Below are 7312 nucleotides of genomic sequence, written 5' to 3'. Positions count from 1 at the left end.
GCTGCACAGGTACAGTCTAGCCTCTGGGTTCATTTTGAATGACAGAAAATGTTCTCTTACAACCATAAACTACATCAAGTCACTTTCAGACTAACTTCCAGGAACAGGTTCGGGTTATTCTCAACATAAAGCCGTTGTAACACGCATTCAGGATCAGGATCAGGATCGATACATTGCAGGAACCCTTTTAGGTTATTATCGCAACGGAAACGAGAGAGCGCAACCCCCAACATTAAAAATGTTAATAATAGGAATTATTTGATCCTAGCCTATCCTCTTTTTCTAGGGAGGTCAGTTTTGGGGGCTAGGGGGTCGGTTGAAGAACAGGCAGCATCCGAGTGACACTCCCAGCCTTCCCCCACACGCAGATCCCCACACACCCTAAATCCTATCCCTAACCAAATTTAAAAGCAGGTTAAAAACATGTTTGGCGCTAGTGTGGAGCGGCCGTCATGGCACCTCTGCTATTTATTATAATAATTTATTATTAATAATGGCATATTCACATTCCACACACAGACACTGGTATATACACCAGAAGTCTATAACAGTAACATCTAATCTACCAAGCTTCCAGTAACAACACTTACCCATCTCGATGGCGTTTTAGCACTCTACATTACGGTGCACAGAGCTTCTGGCCCAGGGAATTGCCCACCATGGAACCTAATACCATGACGCGTTGATAATCTTATGATGTCATCTGCGTGTCCTGACGTCATCTGCCTGTCCTGACGTAAACTAACTAAAATAGACTACAGTATCTCTGAATAGACGGAGCTCCTGTGCTGGTCGAGACTCCTTACGAAACAAGACAAGAAAGAGCGTCCTGGCATCTGCTCAAAACACAACATCGGGAAAACTTGCGCTACACTTCAAAATCAACAAAGAATTAGTTCTTCACCAAGGGATTCTTGACACCCACATATCCTTGGCATTCGTTGTCATTAATCCAACAAAATAAGGGCACACATTTGTGGCCCACAAACTGCAAATGTGCCTCACAATTTTTTGGGCTTATTTTTATGGGACACATTTTGGTTTTGTGGGCCACAAACTGTATTTGTGGAGCATAAAATAAGGGGCACAAATTAAGCTTCATAAAAAATAAGGACAAATATTTGTGGGGCTTAAAAAATGTTTTGGGCTCTTTTTTGTCCTCCCTAATTTGGACGTTCAGCGTGGTTTTCAGACCTACTGCGTTTCGGTTTTTAGTTAATGGCGGATCGAAGGCGCTTGCTACAGATCTCTAGACAGAATCTCCAATGGCAATGATGTTTGCTAATGCGAGAGAATTGGGACGGGCGAACCTTTGCATATTAACCAGAGGTAAGTTTCCATGTTTCGTTTCATAACTGAGAGTGGGTTTATGGTAGTATGTGTTGCAACATGTGTCATTTCGACTCACTCGAGTCACTGTCAGTCACTCAGTGTCACCGTGTCAGTCCACAGGCGGAAGGTATCGTCCACTGGACTACTACTATCACATCAAGACTACTTTCTGTGATAGTAGTAGTCCAGTGGACGATACCTTCCGCCCGTGGTCAGTCCACAGGCGCAAGGTATCGTTCACTGAACCAACACGTAGATAGTTGCCCTGAACAGGGATTTTCTCATTAATTTGAAGAAAATTACCACTACCACGTGCTTTTTGCAACCTCTTTTCAAGGTGCATGATCATGATAATTTATAAATTCCTTTTGTTTTTAAAGATTGAGTCTAACTTGAAATACTCAAATAGGTAACCTTCTGATCGGTTATAATTATGTTATTGCAGGTTGGTGTCATGAAGTGGATTGTAGTGTGAATAAAGGATCTTTTCTGAAAACGTGTTCTGCCCTATTTTTTTACACTGACTTCAAACTTCACACCAACACACTCCAAACACAGAATTTTGGGAGGATGCAGACTTATTATTTCCTCACCAAAATATAACACAATTCTTCACTTCAAATACATCAATACGAATCAACTTCTTGAACACACAGTTCACACAACATATAGCATTCACTCAATGCATGTAAATATATAGTATAAAGATACTTTCTCAAAGATAGATTAACGCACAAGATAAGGTGCTGACAGACACTCACGAGTTCGTATCACGGCTCACTGCATGTCGTCATTTACACATCCTTGTGTCGCTGAATCCCGTAGATGATGAATTCCCAGAAACTTTCCTTATAGGTGCCAACACACACCTTTCACGTTTCTCCCCGAGAAACATTTCCACCATTTGCGAAAATAACCGTCGCTACGACTGGTACGATGAAGACTCCGCCGTCTAGCCATCTGCGCCGATGTGGTCCTTTGCTCTCCACCATCGCTCCGCGCTCTTACGTGTGAGGTCCCTCCCTCGCTCACGTCCTCATGACCCCTCGTCATGGAAACCCCTAAAGAATTAACCCAAGTCTTAGTACACATTCTCTTAAACCATCTCCTCTTCCTACATTAAAGTCATGTAAACATCTCTCTCGTTCATTCTACATTCACATTCCGTCCACAGACAAAATCCAACTACACTTCATCCATGAATCACTTAATCCATCACTGACACTACCACACATAGTATCACTGTCTTAAACATAACATAAATGCGTAACAGCAATTATGTTCAAGAATTTACCAACGAAAACCACAACACAATCACAACAAGAATTCTCTCAAACTTCACACTAGATTTTAGTGCACTTTGTATACACTAACCTTTACATTCCAGCTATGTATTCCAACTTCAATAATATACAACATAGTAAATCATTTACCTTAAAGCCATATGTACTCGATGACTATACACGCTAATTGCTTTACCAACAGCTGGAGACAGACTAAATTAAGTTCCCTGCAAAATATTGTGGTCTAGGACCCCTTAAATGTTGAGATATTTGAATTTGAATTTTGATCTGGATCGTCCTATTTATAGATTTGGCAACACATGTAACGTTGATGCAAGGGAGAGAACACCGCGGCTTTGTTGACATCTTCACTTTTTCAGAGGCTAGAACAAGCTGTAATGCATGTATTATGGTCCGCGCATGGTGACGTATCGTCATTATATGGTCTTATGGTGCGTTTGACATCGATTGTGGGCAAACTACACTTTGTAAACACGGGAGTGCGTTAGTATGCCTTTAAGAGACCCGTCTCTTGAAAGAGTACTTGTTCCCCGAACAAGACCGACACGCGCTGACAACCTTCTCGGTTGAAAATCTTAAACGCTGTGACGTTATTAAACCTCAGACCAGCTACATTTCTCATAAACACAACTCATGTCAAACTATGGTTTTCTCGTGCAACACACGAAACCCGAGATAACGCTACTCCTGTCCCCAACGCATCGCATTTCAATATTTAGGGAGGTTAAAACACGACGTGGTTGCACATCACAAATATCATACCCACATCTTTGTGACAGTTGGCATCAATCAGAAGAGAGCTAGAGCTAGTATGTTCAACTTCAAGGTCTCCTCTCAGCTGAAAAAAACAACCGATTGCTGCATGATCTTGAGGCTGTCACTGACAGAAGTAAAATATTTGATGCCACTGCCGCAAATCAGGTAAGAGTAAGGCAAAGAGGTTTTATTATGTACAACTGTCAGTGTTATGATGTACAGTGTGTTTTTTCCTTCCCCTCCCTCACGAGTCACATTCAAGTTCTGGTCAGAATAACTCATATGGAGGTGTGTGCGTATGACTGTGAGCAAGACTGAGAGAGTGTTTTCATTTTATTTTTATAATTCATGTTCAGGGATAATAATAAAATATTGAACACCTACTGACTTAGAGTCCAAACCACAGAACTGCTCAAACCTCTTAGCTTTATTTCACCAGTATGATGATCATGCAGTTCATCCAGTATTAGAATCATTACTAATACTAGAAGCGCATGACTTTCAGTGTGTACCTTTAAGTTTAATAAAAGTACAATGTATTGCTGTAAACAGTCACTCACTCACTCACTGTCAGGATATATCTCATTCTCAGTGAAACTGTGTGTCAAGTTCTATTATTTTTTCCTTTGTGCTCTACACACATGCATACATGTTATACATACATATATATAATATACATATGTATATGCACACATCCACTTGTCTACATTGTATGTCTGTCACTCTATCAGTCTATGTGAACACATTCAGTTCACTGATTCAGTCAAAAACTCACTAAATGTAAAAGGACTTATAAAATGTTATATTCTAGAAAGATATCAATGCCACTGTCCCACAGTATCATAAGAATCAAGCGTTAATGTTGGTTTGGTCGTCTGTTGTCGTTTTTATATTTAGTCAAGCTTTGACTAAATATTTTAACATCGAGGGGGAATCGAAACGAGGGTCGTGGTGTATGTGCGTATGTGTGTGTGTGCGTGCGTGTGTGTGTGTGTGTGTGTAGAGCGATTCAGACTAAACTACTGGACCGATCTTTATGAAATTTGACATGAGAGTTCCTGGGTATGAAATCCCCGAACGTTTTTTTCATTTTTTTGATAAATGTCTTTGATGACGTCATATCCGGCTTTTCGTGAAAGTTGAGGCGGCACTGTCACGCCCTCAGTTTTCAACCAAATTGGTTGAAATTTTGGTCAAGTACTCTTCGACGAAGCCCGGGGTTCGGTATTGCATTTCAGCTTGGTGGCTTAAAAATTAATTAATGACTTTGGTCATTAAAAATCTGAAAATTGTAAAAAAAAATAAAAATGTATAAAACGATCCAAATTTACGTTTATCTTATTCTCCATCATTTGCTGATTCCAAAAACATATAAATATGTTATATTCGGATTAAAAACAAGCTCTGAAAATTAAATATATAAAAATTATTATCAAAATTTTTTTTTCGAAATCAATTTAAAAGCACTTTCATCTTATTCCTTGTCGGTTCCTGATTCCAAAAATATATAGATATGATATGTTTGGATTAAAAACACGCTCAGAAAGTTAAAACGAAGAGAGGTACAGAAAAGCGTGCTATCCTTCTTAGCGCAACGAATACCCCGCTCTTCTTGTCAATTCCACGTGCACTGCCTTTGCCACGGGCGGTGGAGTGACGATGCTACGAGTATACGGTCTTGCTGCGTTGCGTTGCGTTCAGTTTCATTCTGTGAGTTCGACAGCTACTTGACTAAATATTGTATTTTCGCCTTACGCGACTTGTTATATTTAGTCAAGTTTTGACTAAATATTTTAACATTGAGGGGGAATCGAAACGAGGGTCGTGGTGTATGTGCGTGTGTGCGTGTGTGCCTGTGTGTGTGTGTGTGTGTGTGTGTGTAGAGCGATTCAGACTAAACTACTGGACCGATCTTTATGAAATTTGACATGAGAGTTCCTGGGTATGAAATCCCCGAACTTTTTTTTCATTTTTTTGATAAATGTCTTTGATGACGTCATATCCGGCTTTTCGTGAAAGTTGAGGCTGCACTGTCACGCCCTCATTTTTCAAACAAATTGGTTCAAATTTTGGTCAAGTAATCTTCGACGAAGCCCGGACTTCGGTATTGCATTTCAGCTTGGTGGCTTAAAAATTAATTAATGACTTTGGTCATTAAAAATCGGAAAATTGTAAAAAAAAATAACAATTTATAAAACGATCCAAATTTACGTTTATCTTATTCTCCATCATTTGCTGATTCCAAAAACATATAAATATGTTATATTCGGATTAAAAACAAGCTCTGAAAATTAAATATATAAAAATTATTATCAATATTAAATTGTCCAAATCAATTTAAAAACACTTTCATCTTATTTCTTGTCGGTTCCTGATTCCAAAAATATATAGATATGATATGTTTGGATTAAAAACACGCTCAGAAAGTTAAAACAAAGAGAGGTACAGAAAAGCGTGCTATCCTTCTTAGCGCAACTACTACCCCGCTCTTCTTGTCAATTTCACTGCCTTTGCCATGAGCGGTGGCCTGACGATGCTACGAGTAAAATGGCATTGCGTTCAGTTTCATTCTGTGAGTTCGACAGCTACTTGACTAAATATTGTATTTTCGCCTTACGCGACTTGTTTGTTGTTGCTCTTGTTGTTTTATGGGGGAGGGTGCAGTGTGTAAATTCATCTGGTTCTGTGGACAGTGTGTTTGTTGTTCCTCCACATAGGTAAATATCATACTGCATGTAGCTCCTAGTACTACTTGTCCTGTCAACTAACTGTTTTAAATTTGGTGCTCAAAGGAATGTTACTTCAGCCAATATTATATATTACAGGTTGGCATCGATCCGGCACAGTGGAAGAAGCAGATTGATTCCTTCGTGATCCGGAGGCTGTCAAGACTCAAATGGGAAATATTTCATGCTAATGGCAATTCAGGTAAGAGTTTTGCTACATGATCATATTGTGTTTTATCCTCCCTCTCAGTCTCAAGTTCTGGTTACATTCTGACTGTTGGTGTGTGTTTGTGTGTGAGAACCGAAGTGTGTGAGTGTGTGTGTGTGTGTGTGTGTGTGTGTGTGTGTGTGTGTGTGTGTGTTTGATTTTCCCTGGCCAGTCAGGAGAGCTGCCAGACATTAATAGTAATAATACCTGCAGATTTTTCTAGCCCTGCAGATTGATGTTACAGTTACACACCTTTGCTTTGCTTTTTGAATTTGATAGCAAGCGCTGACAGGGAATGTGTCTTCTATATTTCATATAATTAGAATGTTTACGCTCTTGGCATTTATGTGGGTTTAGTGTGTGTGTGTGTGTGTGTGTGTGTGTGTGTGTGTGTCAGTTACAAACACAATTTACTCCTTACTCATACTTAAAACTTGTTCTTGTCATTGTGTTTGGATTTAAGATCAGTTCCTTTGTCATTCATTTGTCAGTAGGGACAAAAGATGACGAAGACCTGGCCAGTGAATGTGGATGAAAAGCAGTGCTATCCAAGTCCAGCTGTGATCGATGGGGAAACTACAGCAACAGCGGCAGTAAATGTCCACTCAGTATTGGTTGTACTGAGCATTACAACTTGTTGCTATTGTAAATTTGTCAATGTTTTAAAGGCCCACTACGCCTCATTTAAAAAGTTGTCCTAACCTTTAACATGGGATAAGACCATCCCTCCACTTTGTCACAGACCAAAAATCAACACTTTGACTGCTTTCTGTAGTGAGGTAGATGTTTTGGTGGTTTCGGTGATTTTTTTTTTCTTTAGAAGAAGCTGTACCTGAATTTATTCTTTAAAAAGATACCACTCTGCATAGAGAGCCTTGAGGCAGTTCATTTTTGGTATGCAACTATTAGTGCCCGTATGGTCTTATTTCATGTAAAAGCCTCGGGTATGTCGTCAGGCGTCCGACATAGACGGATTGAAAGGCTCA

Source organism: Littorina saxatilis, linkage group LG11, assembly GCF_037325665.1.
Source record: "Littorina saxatilis isolate snail1 linkage group LG11, US_GU_Lsax_2.0, whole genome shotgun sequence".
NCBI classification, from domain to species: domain Eukaryota; kingdom Metazoa; phylum Mollusca; class Gastropoda; order Littorinimorpha; family Littorinidae; genus Littorina; species Littorina saxatilis.
This window is presented reverse-complemented; position numbering follows the sequence as displayed.